This window comes from Schistocerca americana, chromosome 4 (assembly GCF_021461395.2).
Source record: "Schistocerca americana isolate TAMUIC-IGC-003095 chromosome 4, iqSchAmer2.1, whole genome shotgun sequence".
In the NCBI taxonomy this organism is placed as follows: domain Eukaryota; kingdom Metazoa; phylum Arthropoda; class Insecta; order Orthoptera; family Acrididae; genus Schistocerca; species Schistocerca americana.
In genome coordinates, this window is record NC_060122.1 from 746426708 (window position 1) to 746440088 (window position 13381).

Genomic DNA, 13381 nt, shown 5'->3' on the forward strand with positions numbered 1-13381 from the left:
AAAAGCCGTAAATTCAACTGAATACCTATATATTACAATTACGAACAAGTCAATCTGGAAGGAACACACAGAAAATATTGTGGGGAAGACTAACCAAAGACTGCGTTTTATTCGCAGGACACTTAGAAAATGAAACAGACCTACTAAGGAGACTGCCTACACTACGCTTATCCGTCCTCTTTTAGAATACTGCTGCGCGGTGTGGGATCCTTACTATATAGGACTGACGGAGTACATCGAAGAAGTTCAAAGAAAGGCAGCAGGTTTTGTATTATCGTGAAATATGGGAGAGAGGGTCACTTCGTTGCGACGGAATCTTCTCACGAAATTCCAATCACCAACTTTCTCCACCGAATGAGAAAATATTTTGTTGACACTGACCTACAAAGGGAGGAACGATCACCACGATAAAATAAGGGAAATCAGAGCTCATACGGAAAGATATAGGTGTTCATTCTTTCCGCGCGCTACGCGAGATTGGAATAATAGAGAATGGTGAAGGTGGTTTGATGAACCTCTGCTAGGCACTTAAATGTGATTTGCAGAGTGTCTATGTAGATGTGGAAGTAGAACACCAGTACATGCTACAGTAATGGACACTTTCGATCGTATTAAAACTTGACCTACTTTTCCATAGGGACGCCATAAACAAAACTGAATTAACTCAAAGGATTGTTTTGATTAACCTTCTGAAGTAGGGAAATTGAGAGAGACGAAGATTCAGTTTCCTACGCATCAAAAATTGATAAACCTTGTTGGCTTTTCCTAAATTGCAACAGTAGTCTAATAGCTCTGCTAGCAATTCTCAGTATATCGATCGGTGCCTCACTTTAAGTGCCTGACCTTCCAAAAATGTATCAGAGAAATTCGATCCTCAAATCAGTTACCACATGGTAACGACAGACTAAAATAATTGTTACACATCTTTATCATATTCCAGCACATCAGTACTCTTGATTGAGAAACACGTCCACATCGGAGTCACTGATTTATTTTTTCACATTAGAAGTTATACACTAACACAGATGTCCTTAGTACCAAGCTTAAACAAGATCTGATCTTAAACATAGCATTTTCTGTTTCCAACGTAGCTCTCCATTATTAAAAACTACTTCAACAAATACTTTCATTCATTAATTTAAGTTGAAGTCAATAACACGCGCCGACAGGATCTTCTCTCGCCCGAAAGCCGACACGCGGAGGGCAATAGCGGCCAGCTCGTGGTCGCTGGCGGCGTCGTCATAGATGCTGCAGACTGCACCTAATGGAGCCTTTCCTCCATATGAAACCAGTGGCGGATACAGAAAAACCTCAAGGAGGGCGAGCCAAAGATATCTTGAGCTACCTTTACTTTTACCGTAATAAAAAAATAATCAAGTCACATGCAAAGTTTAAGAAAGTTTTATTTAAACTGATTATACACATACACAAGACAATGCCATCTTACGATATAAAAAAGTTACAATTGTGGTTTTCTTCCTTACAGGATGAAGTCTGTGAGCTAATTCTTCCTGGCAAATTGCTTAATTACTTCGTCAATAGGACAATTAATGTCAGGGTGAGTGTTGAATAGAGCTATGCCATTAAGTCGGTCCTCCTTCATTGTTGACCTTGAAGGTTCTCTGCACATGAAAAAAGGGGATTATTCGCGACTTTTCTCGAACAGTTGTCAGACAGAATAACGTATCGAGATCACTAGAACGGCTGCGACTTTTCTCGTAAGTGTGTGTTAGCTATCGGTGTGCCAGACAGAAACGTATAAAATACGATGACGCGGACGCTACGTAGCGAAGTACCACTACTCGACAACTCGATTCAGTCGAGTCGACTGACGAAAGAAACGAACGTACAGCGTACGGGGTGACTGGCGGGGGCGGCGCAGGTGGCAACGCTGTCGGCCCGCAAGAGGGGTGCGGGTCGCGGAGCGCGCCCCTCATATGTATCCGCCACTGTATCAAACAGAATATAAACAAAACATTAAGTATACAATTCTAGTATCTTTAGTTACAACCACATCATTTAATACTAATGCTATTCAGCATAAGTTATCATATCGGAGTAATATTGACTCACCTGCTAACTGAGCAGTAGGACATGGTCTTACTGTGTGGACCTTTTAGTCACAGCAAACCTGCCCGTTCCCTCGGCTTAAATCACATCAAGGACCAGTGGGATGGCGTATAACATCGCCTCCAAATGCACCAACGTCCAGCCATTAGTACTCCAGAGAGCTGTTGGAGGAATGGAACGCCAGACCACAAGAAGCTTGTGGCCACCATTGGAGAAGGTTGCACAGTACGTGTTACTGTCCGTGGTGTCCACATGCTCTGTTGAGGACCATATCCCACCGTTGCTAATCTCCAGGGGACCATCTCAAATTGCGGTGATACCAGTCTTATTATTCTCTTTGAACAAAAGTGTCATTTCTCTAAGTCACATTGCGTGTTTCTTTCAGTTATCCTCTGTACTATTTTTATACTGCAGCAGTTCCTTATATTACTCTCCATGCTTCATCGAGCTGTGTTACTTAGCAGTGACATACCATGCGAAAGCTCGTTTTACCTTTGTATATTTTTTTCAATTTTAATCAGTATGTTTTTATTTTTTCTAGAATATGGATGGGATTATACCAAAGGGAAGAAATACATCCACATAGACAAACTATATTATAAAGTAATAGTAACAGAGATAAAAAGAGTGGTTTGGCCGCTGAGAAGGGCTTTCGAAATTTGTGGTAAGGACTATGGGACAATACCGCTGAGGTGACAGTCCCTAGGCTTACACACTACTCAATCTTACTTAAACTCACTTACGCTAAGGACCATACACACACACCCACGCCCGAGAGAGGAGTCGAACCTCCGACGGGGGGAGTCGCGCGAACCGTGACAAGGCGCCCATGACCGCACGACTACACCATGCGGCTAGGGATTTGGATATAAAATGTTAGTAAATTGCTCCTAGTTCGTGACTTACAATCTATCCGTGCCGGAATATTTTACAGCCAGCCTCTGTAGAGTTGAAACAGCGGTATCGATTGTTGTTACAGGGGTTAAAACTGTTCAAATAAAGTGTAGGTCCGTTGAAATCGTCGTAGTAACTTCTAGTATCCTGGTCTAGTTTTCCATCAGTGTTGCTAAGAAAAAAATATTTGAGGTTATTCTCAATGTGCTTGGAGTTTGACTAGGAGACCAGAGATTCACTTTTAGCACATAATCTGTTTTTTAAAAATTTCAGAAAGTATTCAGTAATTGGACCGCATCGATCGGTATAAAATTCTAAAACTAAAATAGAAACAGTCTAGATCACTTTTCCAGATTTTTTGTTAATTAGCGTCCGCCTGCTTGGCCGGGTGGTAACGTGCTCGCCCCCATGCAAGCGGGCCCAGGTTCGATTCTAGGGCGGGTTGGAGATTTTCTCCGCTCGGGGGCTGGCTGTTGTGTTGTCCTCACCATTTTATCCTCTTCACTTGCGCTTAAGTTGCGCAGTGTCGCGTCGACTGAAATAAGACTTGCAGTTGGCGGCAGAACGTCCCCGGATGGGACCATCTTCAAGCTTTTCCTCGCCATTATGGCTGCTGGTGGCGAGACCCGAGATCCTGCTTCTACAGATTTCGCTCCGTCTGCACCCACTAGCAGCCATAATCGGGTGGGGGGTAGGGAATCCTGAAGATGATCTGAGGAAAGGGCCGAAACCGGTTTCCAACAAATAAAAGATCGGAAAAAGTGATGGAGACTGTTTTTATTTGATTTTTGAAATCTGATATTAATTATTGCCTCCACTTGATGTGAAACTCCATGCGCATTCACACCGCATTGGTCATAATATCTGAATATTTCGAAGTCGCCGCATCCTGATTAGTCAGTATATTGAACTCTACTTCATTATGGCAAAGGACAACTGATATGTTATACCAGTTCAAGCTCTGCTTTGAACCTTGTTTACTGTATTCTATTATTACCATTATTTTTTGCACCAACTCGTAGCCCGCGCGAGGTAAACGAGTTCTCTTCACATTTGTCTACCCAAGTGAGTGACCTCTCCATAACCAGCAGCAAATCAGATCTTGCGCTCCTAGATCCCTTGCATCTGGATCGATCTATCGTCTTTGACTGTCCTCATTCTCTCTTGACTCGCTCAAACTAAATTCTTTGCTGTTTTCATGAAGCCTACTGACAAGACCAAAACACCCTGCAACAAATAAAAATCTATTGCCGAGTCACAGAAGCCGTTTTCCTCTCTCATTTCATTCTCCCAGTTAAAATTCTGCGTTAAATCTGCCTATTGTGACTTCATATTAACCTTGACGTTTCACCAATTCCATTTGTTGTTTTACATTATTATTATTACATATAGGCTTTACATTATGTGTGTTCATTGCTCCTTTTTGCGTTGTTCTTGTGCATAGACAGTGAAAAATACGACAGTGAAAAATACCTATCCGACATCTGTTGTGTCATTCTCTGAGGGTGTCGTAGTTAATCCATATGGTCATGACAAAAACCCACTTATCATTTCACTATATTGTTCCACAACAGGAGGAGTTATTCAACCTGTTTCGTGCTGTTCATTTTTAGGTTGCCTCCAACTCCAAAACACTAATGTTCTAGGTTTGCTTTCATGAAATCAGCTGCATTCAACGTTCTACAGTTGAACAACCTAAAGTCTGAATCCTACTGATTGGAGTCGTCTGAAGTGTTTTACATCTTGGTAGCCCACAGAGACTCGACGGAAATGAACTACTTTGTTCGGGTACGTTCTGTGTTTGTTGCAGGGGTCGTAATTTCCTGCTGACTCTCCGACTTCTGAACTCGGATAACTACCATATCTTTAGGAACAGCTAAGCACCCCAGACGTGTGAAGGACCAGAAAATCTGCCGGCTCCTCTGTCTTCCTTTTTTAAGGCACCTTTCAACACAAACGCCAAGAGAGCAGTACCTATCGATTTAAAGAAAACAATGTCAGCAATATAAATATTCCTTCAAATAATCATCAGTTACCAACAGAGTAGGGGAGAAGCAATTCATTTATAGCATAATATTTTTAAATGGACACACTGCCATTTGATTTTATTCTAGTTTATTTTATTACGTTCATAGCATAATATGTTTCTGATATAGCAATCACTCTACGTGTGGATTGAAGCACTTTTTTTTCCATTAATGTTACTTTACAGGTATCACCTTCATTTCAGCATAACTGCCCCAGTCGTACGAGAGGCGTGCAAAAAATTTTGAAACACATTTTTTCGCCCAATTTTGGGTGGCGCAATACGTAGCCTTGAAAATGGCATCTGTAACAGAGATGCGTCCCAAGAACAGAGCTGTCACTGAGCTTCTTTTGACGGAAAACCAGAGCTCTGTTGAAATACGTAGACGTTTCCTCAATGTCCTCAATGTCTGCGGAGACGTGGTAGTGAACAAAAACGTGACGAGTCCTTGGGCTGCTATCACCGCAGCAAGGTCGCACTGAAGTATTCGATCTCTCGCAAGTCGACTGGCTGTACACAGCTGTCACTCGGGCAATTGGGAACGTGTGGACACTGTCATTCGAGGTGATCTACGGATAACAGTCAAACATCTCATTGTACAACTGGGCGTCTCTGTTGGTAGTGCTGACACAGTCTTCACCGTTGGAGTATTCAAACGTGTGTGCCCGCTGCGTTCCTTGCCTCCCAGTACTTGTGTGGAGTAGCTTGCTCATTACGAGACTGCTTGTGACACTTTTTTTGTCGATCATCGTCACAGGCGATGAAACAGGAGGTCATCATATTGAAGCGGAAACGAAACGGCAATTTATGTAGTTACGCCTCACCACCTCTAATCCGAAGAAAACGTTAAAAGCCGAACCCTCAGCCAGTAATGTCATTGCGGCAGTCTTCTGGGACTCAGAAGAATTTATTCTATTTGATGTTCTCCCTTATGGTGCAGCGATCAACTATGAAGTGTATTGCGCTACCCTCAGGAAACTGAAGAAACAACTACTGAGTGTTCATCGTAAAAAAAATTAAAACGAACTTCTGCTTCACAATGACAATAGGATCCGTACCAGGTCGGGTTGACAGAGTAGATAGAGAATATCCAAAGAAGAGCGGCGCGTTTCGTCACAGGGTTATTTGGTAAGCGTGATAGCGCTACGGAGATGTTTAGCAAACTCAAGTGGCAGACTCTGCAAGAGAGGCGCTCTGCATCGCGGTGTACCTTGCTGTCTAGGTTTCGAGAGGGTGCGTTTCTGGATAGGATATCGAATATATTGCTACCCCCTACTTATACCTCCGAGGAGATCACAAACGTAAAATTAGAGAGATTCGAGAGCGCACGGAGGCTTTCCGGCAGTCGTTCCTCCCGCGAACCACACGGGACTGAAACAGGAAAGGGAGGTCATGACAGTGGCACGTAAAGTGCCCTCCGCCACACCCCGTTGGGTGGCTTGTGGAGTATAAATGTAGATGTAGATGTAGATGTAGACAACACAAGGCTTCACAAAAGTCTGCGCAACGGAGAACAGCTCACAAACCTTCACTGGATTGTCCCTCCTTTTCCACGCTCTAGTCCGGATGTCACATCTTCCGATTTCCATCTGTTTGGCCCAATGAGGAATGCACTCCGCGATGCACTCCGCGATAAGCAGTTCAGGGATGATGTGGAAGTAACTGATGCAGCAACACGTTGCCTCCAACGCCGATCAGTAGAGTGATACCATGAGGACATACAGGCCCTGCCACAAAGATGGCTTAAGACCGTCCCAATGAACGGAGAATATGATTTATAGGCAAAAAGTGTAGAGAATAATACGGTGCATTGGAATTTCAGGATAAAATTTATTGTACTACTTACTGAACTCCCTTCGTTCATACCGACTGTCTGCCTTATTTATAAATGTACCTCTGTCATTGCTTCCCTCAAACGTTCCTTCAGTCATTGTTGCAACGATTCACTTCATAATATCTGCCCAACTTCTCCGCCTTTAATCTCTCTCAATCCATCGAGGTTTCAGCACAGCGGCCGGTCTGATATATAACAAAGAAAAATTGCCAGGCAACCGTATGTTTCCGGAAGTTATTTTATTTACACGACCAGTTTCGGCATCTCATTTATACTACCTTCATCACGTGCACGTTAAAAACAACTGTTATTCATGTAGTACATATATCAAGGTACATCAAAGTTCACACTACGGAAAATGAAGGGTAATAATAACGTCCTTAAAACCTACTAAATGCAGTATACGGGGTGTTCAAAAAGTCTCTTCGCGGTGCCGTACATCTACATCTACATCTATACTCCGCGAGCCACCTTACGGTGTGTGGCGGAGGGTACTTATTGTACCACTATCTGATCCCCCCTTCCCTGTTCCATTCACGAATTGTGCGTGGGAAGAACGACTGCTTGTAAGTCTCCGTATTTGCTCTAATTTCTCGGATCTTTTCGTTGTGATCATTACGCGAGATATATGTGGGCGGTAGTAATATGTTGCCCATCTCTTCCCGGAATGTGCTCTCTCGTAATTTCGATAATAAACCTCTCCGTATTGCGTAACGCCTTTCTTGAAGTGTCCGCCACTGGAGCTTGTTCAGCATCTCCGTAACGCTCTCGCGCTGACTAAATGTCCCCATGACGAATCGCGCTGCTTTTCGCTGGATCATGTCTATCTCTTCTATTAATCCAACCTGGTAAGGGTCCCATACTGATGAGCAATACTCAAGAATCGGACGAACAAGCGTTTTGTAAGCTACTTCTTTCGTCGATGAGTCACATTTTCTTAGAATTCTTCCTATGAATCTCAACCTGGCGCCTGCTTTTCCCACTATTTGTTTTATGTGATCATTCCACTTCAGATCGCTCCGGATAGTAACTCCTAATTATTTTACGGTCGTTACCGCTTCCAATGATTTACCACCTATGGCATAATCGTACTGGAATGGATTTCTGCCCCTATGTATGCGCATTATATTACATTTATCTACGTTTAGGGAAAGCTGCCAGCTGTCGCACCATGCATTAATCCTCTGCAGGTCCTCCTGGAGTACGTACGAGTCTTCTGATGTTGCTACTTTCTTGTAGACAACCGTGTCATCTGCAAATAGCCTCACGGAGCTACCGATGTTGTCAACTAAGTCATTTATGTATATTGTAAACAATAAAGGTCCTATCACGCTTCCCTGCGGTACTCCCGAAATTACCTCTACATCTGCAGATTTTGAACCGTTAAGAATGACATGTTGTGTTCTTTCTTCTAGGAAATCCTGAATCCAATCACAAACCTGGTCCGATATTCCGTAAGCTCGTATTTTTTTCACTAAACGTAAGTGCGGAACCGTATCAAATGCCTTCCTGAAGTCCAGGAATACGGCATCAATCTGCTTGCCAGTGTCTACGGCACTGTGAATTTCTTGGGCAAATAGTGCGAGCTGAGTTTCACATGATCTCTGTTTGCGGAATCCATGTTGGTTATGATGAAGGAGATTTGTATTATCTAAGAACGTCATAATACGAGAACACAAAACATGTTCCATTATTCTACAACAGATTGACGTAAGCGAAATAGGCCTATAATTATTCGCATCTGATTTATGACCCTTCTTGAAAATGGGAACGACCTGCGCTTTCTTCCAGTCGCTAGGTACTTTACGTTCTTCCAGCGATCTACGATAAATTGCTGATAGAAAGGGGGCAAGTTCTTTAGCATAATCACTGTAGAATCTTAAGGGTATCTCGTCTGGTCCGGATGCTTTTCCGCTACTAAGTGATAGCAGTTGTTTTTCAATTCCGATATCGTTTATTTCAATATTTTCCATTTTGGCGTCCGTGCGTCGGCTGAAGTCAGGGACCGTGTTACGATTTTCCGCAGTGAAACAGTTTCGGAACACTGAATTCAGTATTTCTGCCTTTCTTCGGTCGTCCTCTGTTTCGGTGCCATCGTGGTCAACGAGTGACTGAATAGGGGATTTAGATCCGCTTACCGATTTTACATATGACCAAAACTTTTTAGGGTTCTTGTTTAGATTGTTTGCCAATGTTTTATGTTCGAATTCGTTGAATGCTTCTCTCATTGCTCTCTTACGCCGTATGACTGTTTGCCGCGCGTGCCGTATGATTGTTCGCCTGATTGGGTTACTTCCCTTCAAGTGGACTCTCCCAACATTCCACTGTTTCGTTTATCTCAGCCAGCGTCAGTACTATCGTTGGTGTGTCTCTTTACGTGTTGACGTGAGCGTTTTAGTTTAGATCCTTTGTTCGTTTGTTTCGTTTTTGTCACTGTTAAAATGCTAACCATTGAAACATGTGTGTTTTTAGTCGATCAGATGTTCAAAGCTGGAGGTAAATGCACAGTTTCAGTTCATCAAACGATTAATTCAGTTTTCTCGGAGACAACACTCCCACATCGCGATACTGTGCGAGATTTGATTAACAAATTTCGAAGTACGGGTTCAGTGACAGGTGCTCCGAGAAATGGTCGTCCTAGCGATTTGTCTGAGTATAAACTACTTCATATTTCCGATAAAATGTCCATGGGTCCGAACAAGTCAGTAAGAAAACTCGCCCAACAAATCAATATTAGTGTCGGAACGGCCTACACAGCTGTAAGGAAAATATGAGAACTTCTCCCATACAAAGTGACAGTCGCGCAAGAACTGAAAAATACTGATCTTAGCAAGAGATTGCATTATTGTTAATGGTTCAAAAATTTCGTTGAACAAAATGGAAGGGATATTCTTAATGAAAGTTTTTTCACTAATGAGGCGTGGTTTCATTTATCCAGGTACATGAACTCGAAAAATTCTATGTGGAGTACTGCAAATCCATTGTGTATTCATGAGGAACCACTTCTTTCTGTGAAAATAGGAGTTTGGATAGCAATTTCTAGACGTCGGATTGTGGGTCCCATATTTCTCAACGAAACAATAAACGCACAAAGATACTGCAGTGATATTCTGTACCCGTTCATAGGAGAACTTGTGTTAACGGAAATAGTGAACGGTTATTTTCAACAAGATGGTGCAACCGTACATACAGCTCGCGTTTCAATGTCACTGCTGGCTGATGTTTTTGGTGATCGCACAATTTCACAGGAACTTTGGCCTCCAGGGCTTGACCTAACACCACCTGACTTTTTCTTCTGGGGTGCAGCCAAAGCAACTGTCTATAAAAACCATCCAAAATCCATTGATGAATTGAAAACTGCAATATCCACTTTCACTGCTTCTGTTGCAGAAGAAATGTTACAGGTTGTGTTTGGAAACATGATTAGTCGAATTGGGTAGTGTATTCAACAACACGGGGGGGGGGCACTTTCAACATTCGATGTGAAAATTTGTAATTAAAAATGATTATTCAATAAATTAATAACTTGTATTTCGCTGAGTTTCATTTCGGCATATTCACTGCGGCATACGGCACGCGCGACTAATAACCATACGGCACTGCGGAGAGTCGTTTTGAACACCTGTACAGCGATAAGAGGAATAGCTGTGAACACACAGCACAAGAACGCAGAATACACTGATGAGCCAAAATATTATGAACACCTGCTTCATAGCTTGTTTGTCCGTCTTTGGAGCGAAATACGTCACTGATTATGCATGTTGAGCCACTGATATATGTGTACGCGGTGATGGCGTCCAATAGCGACTTACATCAAGGGAATTTGGTCGCAGGGAGATCAACCTAAGTACTCTATAATTCTCCGAAAACCATTGTGGCATGACTATGGCTCCGAGACGCGGACAATTACATTGCTAAAAGATGACATCATTCATGAAGGGATGCAGGTGGTACGCAGCTGTTTTCGTGTCTTCGATTACTGCCACAGTTCCCATGAAAGAGCAGAAGAATGTCTCCGATAGCATAGTACTGCTCGCACCAGCTTACGTCCGTGGTCCGCTGCACGTTTCGAGGCTCACCTCGATGACGGCGTTTGTGGAGACGACCTTTGACCTAGTGTAGCAAAAATACAGTTCACCCGAAGAGCCGATACGTTTCCAATGAACGACTGTCGAGCCCCGATGGTCTCGTACCTATTGCCATCGTAACTGACGATGTCGTTCGGTCAACATGTGAACGCTTACGGGTGGTTTGCTGCGGAGCTCTGTGTTCAACTATGTACAATGAATGGTGTGCTCCGAAACACTTATGCGTGCCCCAGCAATGTTCTCTTTCGGCAATGATACTACAGGTCACCATCTATTCTAACTTTACAGAGCATACAAGCTTCCGAACACCACGTTCTGTTAAGAATCGTGTACGTCCAAACATTTGGCGCCTAGTGGTAGTTTAACTGTTCTTCTACCTATTTCCGTAGATGCTCAGACAGTAGCACTTGAACATTCGATCGGTCTTGCCGTTTATGAATTACTTGTTCACAGGCTTTGTGTAATAATAATCTGCCCTTTGTCAAAGTCGCTTATATCAAAGGTTTCCCCCATTTGCAGCCCATACCTTCGCTAGGGTGCTCTCCCGTCCGTGTCTGCTCTGTTTACATATTTGTGTTGTCCGGTGGCATCCAACGTCGTGGTGGATATTGATCATAATATTTTGGCTGATCTTTGTATGTACAGACACTGATTAGCATCAAAATTATTTTAACATGAGAGCTATAACAAAACGTTGCAGACATTGAAAAGAAACAAAATCAAGACAATACACAAAATTAGAGGCCCAACCGAATAAAACTTGTCTGTTTTTTGTTAATATAAAAAAGTTCATAAAGATTAAAAAGCACCATAGTTCTTAGAAAAAAGTAGCCTTATTCAAAGTAAAACAACGCAAAATAGTTTAAGGAGTTCACAATAGGGTGCATATCTATCGCAAAGTATTATCGTCAGTACTGTTATATCAGAAGTAGTTGACACAACATCAAAAAAACGCAAGCAAAGGCGAAACCTAACGACCGACAAATTACTAAGTGAAGAAAATTATGGGGAACTCATGAATTACGTGGAGGGAATAATGTTAGATACAAAGTCAATAAACATCAATAAATCGGCGGTCAAATTCTAGGGCGAAACAAACAGCGACCCCAAATACGATACTAATCAAAAGGAGTCTTTCGAAAACCTCTTTTGCCCATGTAGGTATTTTTCCTTTTGCAATTTAAAGTATCATACTTTCGACGTATTTATAGAAGAACGAAATTCATCCAAATGGAAACTCCCACATAGCAGGCTGTATTGCAAAAGGTAGTGTTGGGACGGAAAATGTTAATAGTACACCGAGTGTGCGTTACCAACAAGACTACGAGGTGCATTCAAGTTCTAAGGCCTCCGATTTTTTTTCTCCCGACTGGAAAGAGATAGAAACATGCGCATTTTTTTAAAATGAGGCCGCGTTCATTGTCAATACGTCCCAGAGATGGCAGCACCGTACGGCAGATGGAATTTTACCGCCAGCGGCGAGAATGAGAACTGTTTTAAATACTTAAAATGGCGACGTTTTCCTTACTTGAACAGCGTGCAGTCATTCGTTTTCTGAATTTGCGTGGTGTGAAACCAATTGAAACTCATCGACAGTTGGAGGGTACACGTGGTGATGGAGTTATGGATGTGTCGAAAGTGCGTTCGTGGGTGCGACAGTTTAATGAAGGCAGAACATCGTGTGACAACAAACCGAAACAACCTCGGGCTCGCACAAGCCGGTCTGACGACATGATCAAGAAAGTGGAGAGAATTGTTTTGGGGGATCGCCGAATGACTGTTGAACAGATCGCCTCCAGAGATGGCATTCCTGTGGGTTCTGTGCACACAATCCTGCATGAGGACCTGAAAATGCGAAAAGTGTCATCCAGGTGGGTGCCACGAATGCTGACGGACGACCACATGGCTGCCTGTGTGGCATGTGGCCAAGCAATGTTTACGCGTAACGACAGCATGAATGGGACTTTCTTTTCGTCCATTGTCACAATGGATGAGACGTGGATGGCATTTTTCAATCCAGAAACAAAGCGCCAGTCAGCTCAATGGAAGCACACAGATTCACCGCCGCCAAAAAAATTTCGGGTAACCGCCAGTGCTGAAAAAATGATGGTGGCCATGTTCTGGGACAGCGAGGGCGTAATCCTTACCCATTGCGTTCCAAAGGACACTAAGGTAACAGGTGCATCCTACGAAAATGTTTTGAAGAACAAATTCCTTCCTGCAATGCAACAAAAACGTCCGGGAAGGGCAGTGCATGTGCTGTTTCACCAAGACAACGCACCCACACATCGAGCTAACGTTATGCAACAGTTTCTTCATGATAACAACTTTGAAGTGATTCCTCATGCTCCCTACTCACCTGACCTGGCTCCTTGTGACTTTTGGCTTTTTCCAACAATGAAAGAGACTCTCCGTGGCCGCACATGCACCAGCTGTGCTGCTATTGCCTCAGCGATTTTCCAGTGGTCA